Source organism: Typopeltis vanoorti, chromosome 24 (genome assembly GCF_054136105.1).
Source record: "Typopeltis vanoorti isolate ZY-2024b chromosome 24, IOZ_Tvanoo_1.0, whole genome shotgun sequence".
Classification (NCBI taxonomy): Eukaryota; Metazoa; Arthropoda; class Arachnida; order Uropygi; family Thelyphonidae; genus Typopeltis; species Typopeltis vanoorti.
In genome coordinates this window covers 80,763,962-80,775,832 of record NC_143572.1, presented here as the reverse complement: position 1 = coordinate 80,775,832, position 11,871 = coordinate 80,763,962, and positions in this window count along the sequence as shown.

Here is an 11,871-nt window from a genome sequence, read left to right as displayed (position 1 = left end):
CCAGTAAAATGCTGAAAACAATTCTACGATGGATTGGGCGATCCACCAGGGGCGGCACTTGTTTGGCGTTTAAGAAATCTTGCCTTACTGTCTATAAAATAGCAGCTGAGTGATGAAATAGACTTCGACAATGTCATCGACGATTTCGCGAACAGAAAAGCAAGAAAAATAACATTTTAGAATGTTGGAATTAAAGTTTTACTTCAAAAATAAACATACTGTTTTTAATTTATTTCCCTATACGTCATTTTGACTTTTCGTAATTTTTTTAAAAACCTCAGTAGGAATTACCAACATTTCGGTAAAACTGTGCCATTTATAACAAAATAAATCTAAAAGAATGTTGAGTACATATGGAAACATAATTAATTAAATTGGAAGTAAACGATTGAAAGTGTACCATCACTGAACAAAGTTTTAATTTTTATTAAACAAATAAATAATATGATCTAATTTTGCTACTACTCACTTTAATGAGATGGTTGAGCTTCTCGGCCCTTGCAGAGTTGCTGAATATCTGGCTCAATATTGGTCAAATTCAGTCGAAGATCGGCACACACACTAAGACGATTTCTGTATTTTGTTTTTATTTGAAGGAGCGATGAAAATCTTCCTCACAAAGATAGGTTGTAGAGAACTGCATTACGATTTGCAATGCTTCTTCAGATAATTCGGGAAATTCACTTCTCACTGAAGGCGAGATCCAAAATCGAGCCAAACCAAGATCACGGAATTGCATTTTAAGTCCACTGTCACATCAAAGTTCAATTAACTATTCTTTTTTCGATAACGAAAGGTCGTTCTCCTGACTGCAAGCCTGAAACGGATCGCGAACACACAGAAATTTCTTATAAAAGCTACTCGGAAAATATGTTTCAAAATTCCGTTTCAGATTTTTGAGGTGGTAACAAACCCTTTCCAGAAACTCAGAATCAAAAAAATATCATTTTCCACTAAAAAAGGATTCCAATGTTGGAAAAAGTGCGAATTGCCTGTCTTTTACATAATTAATCCATAAAACCAGTTTTTTCTCGAATGCCTTTATTTTGTCATGGGCATGCATCAAAAACAGTTAAAGCCTAGTTCATTTAATTTCGAAAAAAAACCCTAAAAGATAGGATAGTGTTAATAACCATGCTTCGTCAACAAGGATTGATGCAAAATCAGAATTATGTTCATTTACAAAAAATAAAACTTCGTGCTTTAATTGAAATAACCTTGTTAGTACTTTGTCCCTGGAAAGCCAGTGAATTTCAGAATGAAGCAAAAGTAGTATATATTCACTGCCTATTTCATCTCAGAGTACTGAAAATAACCTATTATTTAACGGTCGAGCTTAATAAAATTAACTAGCTTTACAACGTTGTATAGCAGTTTTAAATTCTGGTGGCATTCCTTTGGAGGCTAACGCTTCCCTATGTATGAGACAATGTACTCAATTCATATCCGGAACTACTTCCTTCACCATAGAAACAACCCCACTATACCTGCCTGTAAGGGCGCGAGCTCCATCCGAACAGAAGCCTATACATTTTTCTCACTGGATCCATCCCTTTGTGTATTATGTAATTATTGAGAGTGTGAAATATTTCTTCTCCAGTTGTTCGGGATGGCAAAGTTCTAGAAAACAGAATATCATCATGAATGTTATCATCATGCGCATATCTTACGTAGCATATTAACTGCGCATCATTTCTAACATCAGTAGTCTCGTCTATTTGCAATGCATAATAAGGGCTCTTCTTAACTCTTTCGATTAACTGAGATTCTACGCCACCTGCCATATCATTAATTCTGCAACCGACAGTGTCATTTGAAAGAGGAATCAAATCAACATCTTTTAGTAACTTGTTGCCAAACAGGGTTTTTACCATATCTTTTATAGCTGAAAGTAGCAAATTTTCCCTGATAGAATGAGGTTTCCCTGTTTTTGCTATGCGCAAACTTAAGGGATAGGATGCTTCCAGTGCCGTGCTATTAATGGAACCCATGGCCGAAATTACATCTTTCCCATGATTTAATGTCCCTGAGCATCGCTGAAAAAATTCAATTGGCTTATTTTTTACATCACAATGTTTAGATTCTAAATGTTGTCGGAGTTTCTCAGGTTTAATGCACTCGTTCGACAACACTTCATAACACAAAACACATTAGTTGCTGTTCACTTCCATCTCCACACCAAGTAAAACCGAATTCCAAATATGAACTGTTATATTTCGTACTGTATTTTTTCTTTGAACTGCTTGTTTCTTCTTCTTTAATATTATCAGATTTACTCGCCATTACAACACGTGTATCACAATTAGAGTTAGCATCACCTGTTTCTTTTTCTAAGTCCTAGTTCTAAGCCACTTTTCCATTATTAAAAAACGGTTCCGAAAAATATATAAATATATAATACTGTGGTTCTCAGGACACACTTTGTCCAAGTATCACTTAGCACTTCTCAAGATTACGCAGCCTTGATTGAAGGAGAGAAACTTTCAATAATAAAAATCAATAAAGAAGCCATTGGTTGAAATGTGGATACCACGTTTACTTCAAATCTTACAAAACAGTAAGAGAAGGCAAAAGTTATAAAACTATATTATTGTTCACGTCACCCCTCTTTTATTATTGTCATTTTGAGGTACAAATTTAGGAGCAGAATGACGAATAATAAAAAGGGTGAAGTGAACAACAATAGTTTTATTAATTCCGCCTTTGAACATTCTGATGATATTTTTTTTAAAGTCTCCATTTGATTTCAATAATTTTTACTTACTTATTCAATTTTAATTTATTTAGATAATTAAAAAATATATATTTATATGATTAATTTAAGTCTGCCTGCGTACTACAGGTTGAGAAACACTGTTCTATAGGCTCTCCATTCACAATGCAGTTGATAATATTAATATTAATTTCATACCTATTTTCATTGCCTTTGTCTTTTTTATTGTTGACCTTCGTACCATATCTATTACAAAAGTTATTCAGTTTTGTCAGGGAATCTTCCTTGTAGTGGATTTATTTAGAAGTATAACATCGTCCGCATATAGCAAAGAGCTGAGATTAAGACCTTCAATTTTCATATCAGGTTTAATACCACTTTCCTTCATAATGTGATCCATATAGATAATGTACATCCTTTCTGACACCAGATTTAACATTAGGCCATCTTCTTGTACTTCCTTCAATTTTAACTGCTGATTTACAACTCGAATAAAGGCTAAGTATCGCTTGATATAATGCCCTGCTCACACCATACAACTGTAAAGTTTTGAATAACTTCTCTCTCTCTCTCTCTCTCTCTCTCTCTTGGTAGCTTGTCATATTCCTTTTACAGATCTACAAAACTTAAATACAGATCTTGTCTCATGATTTCTCAACTATTCGTGAAAACCTGACACCTGTTTTGCCTGATCCAGCTAGTTGTTCATCAAGCATTTCTTCCACAAACCTTCACAACCGTTTCTCAAGTATACTTGAATAAATCTTACCAGAAACATTCAACAGAGAAACACCTCTGTAATTCTCACATTGTTTTATTTCCCTTTCTATATACGGGTACCATGAGCTCTACTCAAATCATCTGGAATTCGTCCCTCTGTCCAGGCCTTCTGAATTAGCAGTGCAGCCACTGTAAGACTTTTATACTTCCATACTTCAGCATTTCTGGTCGAATATCATCTACTTCAGCTTTCCACATGGAATTTTCTACTTAAAGTACTGATTTGTATTTCCTGATTGCATGTTTGGTCAGTGTTTTTATACCAATATGCTGTCACTGATTGTTTCATGTAGTAATTTACAGATTGTTTATGTGTCTACATGGATATATAATCTACAAAGTACGTAGATTTAGATGCTGCTAATTCATATTTAGTAGTACTCATTTTCTATGCAATAAAGTAGAATTGGAAATCATCCAACACTTTGCTTTGTTTTACTTTGATTATTCTAATTGTTTGACAAGGAGGTGTAGAATGTACTGGTTGCTTTTAAGCAGTGATTGATATATTTATGCATGATGTAGTTGGGTGAATGCAGTCCAGTTACTTATGTGACATGCTGATATGGTTATTCGGTTAGAATTGAAGTAGTGTTTTAACATCCCTGTGCAGTGCAACTGGAGTTTTAACTTTAGTAATTTTTTTCTTTATATGTTAAGCTCACACATGAGAGACTGGTCTTCTTCTTTGGTGCAGCAATCCGAAGATTGGTAATTATAGCAGCAGATTAGAACATCTTGTCTTGTGACCTCCTTTTTATCTCTTCATAATTCTTAGCGCCAGTTAGTATCATTGTTATTTATATATGAAATTCTTCGTCTTGCTCGTGGTCTCTTTCCTTCTACAGTTCCCTCCATTATTTCTGTAATCAGTCCCGATGCCTCAAATGGTGTCCAATTAGGCTTTTTATTCTCTTATTGATGTTTCATTAATGACCGCTCTTCATGAACTACATTTAGAACTTCTTCATTGCTTTTCCTTTCTTTCCAACTAATTTTCATCATCTTTCTCCAGTACCAAAGTTCAAATGCCTCCAAATTTTTGATGTTTTTTTTTGATAGGGTCCAGGCCTCACAATCATATAATAATGCAATGTTCCATATGTATGTTTTCACTAGCCTTTTTTTTTTTTTTTTTGAGCTAGATACTAAGTCCTTTATTGGTAAAAATGTTTCTTCTGTTGTAGAATGCTTTTTTGGCTAAGATTATTCGTGTTTTAATATCTGATTGGTTTCTTCCATCTTCTGTGATAAAACTTCCAAGATATTTAAAAGAGGTACCTGTTGTATTATGTTATTATTTATTTCCAGGTTTATTTTCATTGGATTTACTTTACTTGTAATTAATAGTTGTTTTCTTATAATTAATTTTTACACTGTGCTGTGTGAAAATTTCTTCCATCTTTGTTAGGGTGGCATTCAGTTTGTTTTCGTTCAGCTATAACTGCTATATCATCTGCGAACTGTAACACCAGTTAATATCCATTCCGCTTATCTTAATTCCTGTTTCTATTAGTTCTTTTAATTTATTTATTGCATCTTCAATGTACAGATTAAACAATATGAGTGAAAGAGAGCACTCCTGTGTTACACCTCAAGGTATTTTTGCTATTGCAGTTTTTGTTTATTGCTGGCTGTTTCTATAGGGCTGCTTGGTGCTTGTAAAGATTAAATGTGAGCCTTCTATCTCTCCAATCTACCTTTATTGTTTTTAGGAGGTGAAACATTTGGTTCCAGTCAATACTATCGAAGGTTTTCTCAAAGTCAAGAAAGACCATCAGCGTATTTTGATCCTTCTCAAATCTTCTTTCGATAGCTGTTCTTAGAGCTACGATTGCTTCTCTTGTTCCCTGCTGTTTCCAAATTGGTCATTGTCAACATGTTCTTCAACCTTCTTTGTTATTCTTTCTTGTATACTTTTGAATAGTATTTTAAAAACAAGTGATATTAAGCTTATTGTTGGATGACTTTCACACTTGTTTGCATTATTTACTTTAGGAATGGGTATAATTGAGCATTGTGTAAAATCTTTGGGGATGATACCCGTTTCATAAATATCCTTTACGATCTTGAAAAGGTATGACTTAGTTATGTTTCCTGAGTATTTTATTAATTCTGAAGGGATGTTATCAATGCCTGGTGCGTTGTTGGTTGACAATTCATTCAGCACCTATTGAAATTCATCTTTTATTATAGTTGGACCAATTTCTTCCACATCAATTCTTGTTTCATCTTCTATAGCATTGGCGTCTAGATCTTTTCCACTATATAGATCTTCTAAGTACTCCTTCCATCTTTCCGAAATTTCTTCCATATCTATAAGTATGTTTCCTTGTTTATTTTTGATAAATGTACTTCTTTTCTTGTTTTGTTAGCTTATTTCTTTTATAATGTTATCAGCTTCATCGATTTTCCCAACCTTTGTTAGATCTTCTATTTGTTTACATTTTTATGTATACCATTGTTCTTTTCCTTCTTTACTCTTTCTATTTATCATATTTTTTATATGTTTATATTTGTTTTTGCTTTCTTCCTTTACGGAAGTTTTATACTTCTTTCTTTCATCTATTAGATCTAGAATATCCAGGGTGATCCATGACTTTTGTGTATTTTCTTGTTCCTTAATCCTATTCAGTCATTGGCAGCCTTGATGTGTTTTCCTCTATGATTTCTTTTCCCTCTCTGCAGTTTTAATGATTTCATCAGTTTGCTGTTTATAGTTTCTCTGATTTTCCTGTTTTCAGCTTATGTTCCATTTGGGCCTTTTCCTTGGTAGTCACAGATTTTTTAAATGTCTCTTTTGCATGATTTTACTTGATTTTTAAATCTACTTCTTGTCAGAATATAAACTAGTTGGCATCTTCCTATATCCCCTGGCACTTTCCAAGTGTACCTTCTTTTTGGTACCTCATACCAGGTATTAATAATGATCAGATTGAATTGGTGGCAGAACTCCAAAAGTCTATCTTTGCTTTCATTTCTGCAATCAAGTCAATACTTTCCCACCTTTCTCTTCACCAATAACTGCATTCCAATCACCCATGACAATATTATCTTCCTTTTTGGTGAGTTTGATTACATGCTCAATATTTACATACACCCTCTCAACCTCATCACCATAGTCGCTAGTTCGCATATAAGCTTGTAGGTATATTATAATTGTTGGCTTTGCTTCTAGTTATTCCATTATCAATCTACTACTATATTTTACTGATTTAATTACTCTCCTTTCCCATTCCTTATTGAGAACAACCGCGACTCCATTTTTTCCTGTCTCAACACCTGAATAAATGATACTGTAATCACTACTCCAAAAGTCTCCAGTTCCATTCCATCTCATTTCACTAATTCCCAATAGAGCTATTTTTAATCTATTCATTTCTCTCTTCAAATTTTCCAATTTCCCAAGGAGGGTTCTCACATTCCACATCCCAACGAATGTACAAGGATTTCGCTGGCTTAGGAACTGAGAAGCCTTGCTTCTTCCCCTGCCGCACACGAGTATTGAGCCAGCGTGCACTTTAATATCTTTTAGAATGTCCATCCATACTGCTATGCTATCTTACTAGGGAAAAACAGAACAAAGTGGTGTCCCCTTGCCTTCCTTGTCCAGCAATAACCTTCTAGAGAGACTCAGTGTAATAACCATTTCTCATTCTTTATGATTGTCAGCCTACCAAAATGTCCTCTGCACCATTGTCACTTATAGTGATCTTCTGCTGATCAGGATGAAAGTTGTTGCTGCCCCAACTTCCAGCGTGCTGTAGCTTATTGAATGGCGGTTACATCTCGCCATGTCGCATCCATGTCGGTGGAAATGTGTGGCTTTTTATAGAGATAACTATGCCACTGTCTATCTCACCACTTCCTGTTGGTAGATGCTGTCCCATTGTCCACGACCGCATATTCACAGGTTTCCATTTATTTGCAGCTAACCTCTGTATCCAGAGGCCATTCCCCTATCTGCAACATAGCAATGCACTTGGTAGCATGGGGCCCATGCCCCAAGGTTGGCAGGTCAACCTATAGCACAGTAGTACCTTCTTTTAGGTCAACCTATAGCACGGTAGTACTAACCATGTATGGGTTGGAAAAGAAGGTACTTGTTCAGATTACATTTGAATGACTGTAGATTGTATTCCCTAGGAAAGACATCAAGGGGAAGACTGTTCCATAGTATAACGATTGCAGGAATGGAGGAGAAGAAACTTCTATGGATTTCAAGGTGCACTGTGTATGGATCTTGAGCAGCAGCTGCACATGTTCTAACGAGCTTAGTACTAAGTGAGGGAATTATTGATGCTATTTCGGAGGAATTTTCCATGTAAATATTTGTAGAAGACACACAGTGCAGAAACCAATTGTCTGTGTGAAACTGAGGGAAGCGAATTGGTAAGAGATGGGGTCAATAATAAATCTGATTGCTCTCCTCTGTATGGAGCGAGCAATTTGAGGGAGCTTTTTGGACCCCACCCCATATGTGGGAGCAGTATTCGATGGTTGGGCAGATTTGTGATTTGTACAGGGTGTCCCAAAATTCACGCAAGAAGAAATTTTGATGGAAAACACAGGTTTTTAGTTAAAAAGTGAAATTTCTTATTGATTCATAAAGTATACAGTATAGGGTTATGCATGGAATAGCATATCGGGTAAATAACCTCCATGGCTTTGCTGGCACATACGCACTCTTTTGTCGAAATTTTCCATGACCGTTTTGCATAAATGTGGCTGAATGTCGTTGATACAGCGCTCAATTTCCTCCTTCAAGGCGTGGGTGGTGTGGGCCTGTTGGCACGGCGTTAAGTCACATGATCTGGGCGGCCAATTCTGATCATCAAAAGGGGAAATTACACGACCATGAAATGACTCATGCAGTAATTGAATTGTTTCTCGGGCTGTATTGCATGTGGCACCGTCTTGCTGAAACCACATGTCGTCCACATCCATATCTTGAAATTTAGGCACAAAAAACTGGAATATCATGTTGCGATAGCGAGCACCATTAACTGTTATTGCCTTACCAGCCGCATTTTCGAAGAAGAATGGACCGATGATGGCTCCAGCCCAAAATCCGCACCAAACAGTGACACGTTGTGGATGCCTTTGTTTCTCAACAATCACTCGTGGATTTTCTGAACCCCAAATGCGACAATTTTGTCGATTAACGAAGTCATCAAGATGAAAATAAGCCTCATCGCTGAAGATGATTTTGTTCGAAAAATAAGCATCCACTTGTTGTTGTTCCATAATCCATTCAACGAACTCTCTTCGCTGTGTGTGGTCATCTTTAATAACCCTGAACTGTCAGCTTTTACGTTGTATTTTTTTTTCTCGTTGGCAACACTTTACCGCTCAAATGGCGCTAAATTTAAATCTTGCGTGAATTTTGGGACACCCTGTATAAGGTTAACAGCTATTCAGGGTGAAATATCATCTTGAACGAAAGAGAAATTCTAGTTTTTTAGAAGTTGAGGAAGTAATGGTTGTTGTGTTTGACAGGAGAGGCTTGCTGTCAGGGTAATTCCAAGAGAAATCTCATGTTGACTGGAAATTTGGGTATTGTCAAAAATAATAATGGGAGAAAATGTTTTTTTTTTTTGAGAAATGACAGTACTAGGTTTTATTTGCATTGAAATTGACTGTTATCTGAACCCCATTGGAGGTCTGAACTGAGGGCAGTATTGGTTGCTGTTCTGTAGGCTGAGGTGGGTTGTATTAAGTAAGGTTTATCAAAGGAAAGAAAGGAGTACAATGTGCTGTCATTTGCAAAACTCTGTATTCAGTTGGAGGTAAGATGAAAGTCATTGATATGTAGTAGGAACAGAGTTGGTGAGAGGACAGAACCTCGAGGAACCCCAGCATTAGTTGAATGGTGAGAGGAAAAGGAGCAATCCACCACAGACAAAGCTGGCAATCCAACTATAGGTCTTGAGTAGACCAAATGATGGTCGCTTGGTTAGTAAGCCTTTGTACCAGACCCGGTCAAACGCCTTGTAGATATCAAGTCCAACCACTTGAGATTCGCCAAAATTATCCATGGCATTTGACTGTAGATGGGTGACATATGTGAGCAGATCTCCTGTTGATCGGGAGCGACGGAATCCACACTAGTGATCGTTTATTAGAAGGGTAGCTTCTAGGTAGTGTAGGAGTTGGGAATTGATTTTTTCCATTATTTTAGCCAGGACTGAGGTGAGGGAGATGGGGCAGTAGTTAGACAGCAGTGATATGTCGCCCTTCTTGGGAATGGGTTGAATATAGGCCAATTTCCAGTCTGTGGGATCTTAGGACAGGAAACAGTTCTGGTGTGCAAACTTTCAGTACTATTGCAGGAATGCCATCAGAGACAGGAGATATTTTTGTGTCTATTTCGCTGATCTTTCTTTCGAAAGGATATGGTGAGCTTCTGGAATGGTTGAGGGACATTTGTAATTGTCGATTATGCATGTTGATTATTTTGTGTTGTGTTTGCAGCCAGTATTACAGTGGCATTTTCATTTCATTCCCATACCAGTTTTATTATTTTATATTGCAGTGATTAAAATCTTATTAAATGAATAATAATGCCAGAAATTTTATTTATTGAGAGTCTAAAGAACTTGGCAATTGTAGTCGACTGTAAATGTTTCCAGAACACAAAAAATATGAACTCAGTCAAAAGTTCTCTTGTATCTCATCACACTTTTTGCCGATGTAAGTTATAATAATGGCCAAAACTTCTTCGAATAAATCTATCTACTGCACTTCTATAAACAGGTTGGATCATGGACAAAATCTTGTAGTTTGGTGTAGGCTCAAATGAAACTAAACCATGAGGTAGGGAGAGATTTGCATACAGAAACAGCATCATAAGAGAAATGAATGAGGGGGGAAAATGAATACAAAGTGATTATAAATGGAATTAGAAACTAGCAATTGCTGTCATCAATATGAGAGAATATAGGGATCGGTTCATTGAGTGAAGTTTCCTCAAGGAAGTTGTCAGTAAAATTTCGATGAACACATTGAGAACTCAAGTAGTACAAGTTGTATTTTGAAATAGAGAAAAAATTGTGTGTGCGTGATTACTTCGATCTAATGTGCTTTTTAGAAGTGAATTTCAATTATATCCTGGGATACACATTGCCATATCCGAAAACCTCTTTATTATATATATTTTTTAAAAGCATATACATTAAAACGAGTATTTGTTATGTTATCTAAAATATTTAAAAACGATTACTAAAACATATATATGTAATATATATATTTTAGTAATCGTATGTTACTAAAATATTCTAACAACTTTACAAAAACAACTGCATCTTATTAAATTTCAGAAAATAAAGCTCCTCATCCGAAATTGCTTAGAAAATTACAGTTTGTAATTCACTTGTAAGGGTAATAAACTGTCTGCAAAGCAGATGAATACAATTCTCATTTCAGAGTAAATTAAAAAAAAAAACATGTGGAACATGAAATGGTAGTTTAAACAAAAATAAAAAAAATAAACCAATGATGAATAAAACAAAACTAATTAACTAAAATTTTATTCATCCAAAAAGTTCTCTGATATTTATAATGACAAAATCTAATACACAGAGAGAAGTTGCGCACTCCCATATAGTAGCTGCTGCTGTCTTCCCACTTTCATTACTTTCTTGTTCCCATTTAGTCTGACATCTTTAAACATGTGAATTTCAAGCGACGAGGGGCAGTGTGATTACACATTATAAAGATTGGGCGAAAACTTTTCATGGTACTAGATATTACCATGAAGATGAATTGAAGATGCCGCAAACATCGATGAAATTCACTTGAGAGTTCTCACAGAAAAATAATCAGAGTGATATGAAATATTCAACTGCACAGTGGCTCGTAGGAGAACACCAAACTCTTCGAAAACTTCTTTGCAACAGATTTCTGTTTTCTTTTGACCATCGAGTGCGAAGCCATCGATTTAATTTAAACAACATGCAAGGATCCGACCAAAAAATTAACAAAAGAAAATCGCAGGTAGTTGTTCAGGGAAACAGTGTATCCATTCCTTCATGAGGATTTTATTTCTAAGTTAGCAAAAATTAAGCAACTAATAATAATAATTAAAGTGAACCCTTGAAATGACTTCGGAAAAGTGCTGCATATCAGCAGATTTCCAATACTGCATCTTTCTTCAACGCATAGCATTAAACAGTGTCTACAAGAGTTCAATTTTTGGGTGACATTAAAACTCATTCCGTTACTTTTCGTTCAGTCCACGTAAGTACGATATTTTTAAAACTCAAGTGAGACTTGCAAAAGCAGTGCCATTAGCTGTGTTGAATTCTTGAGTGGGTCACCAGATATTCCTTTTGCAAGAATGTTTTCGCGTACGTTGGCCAAATAAAAGGTTTTCATCA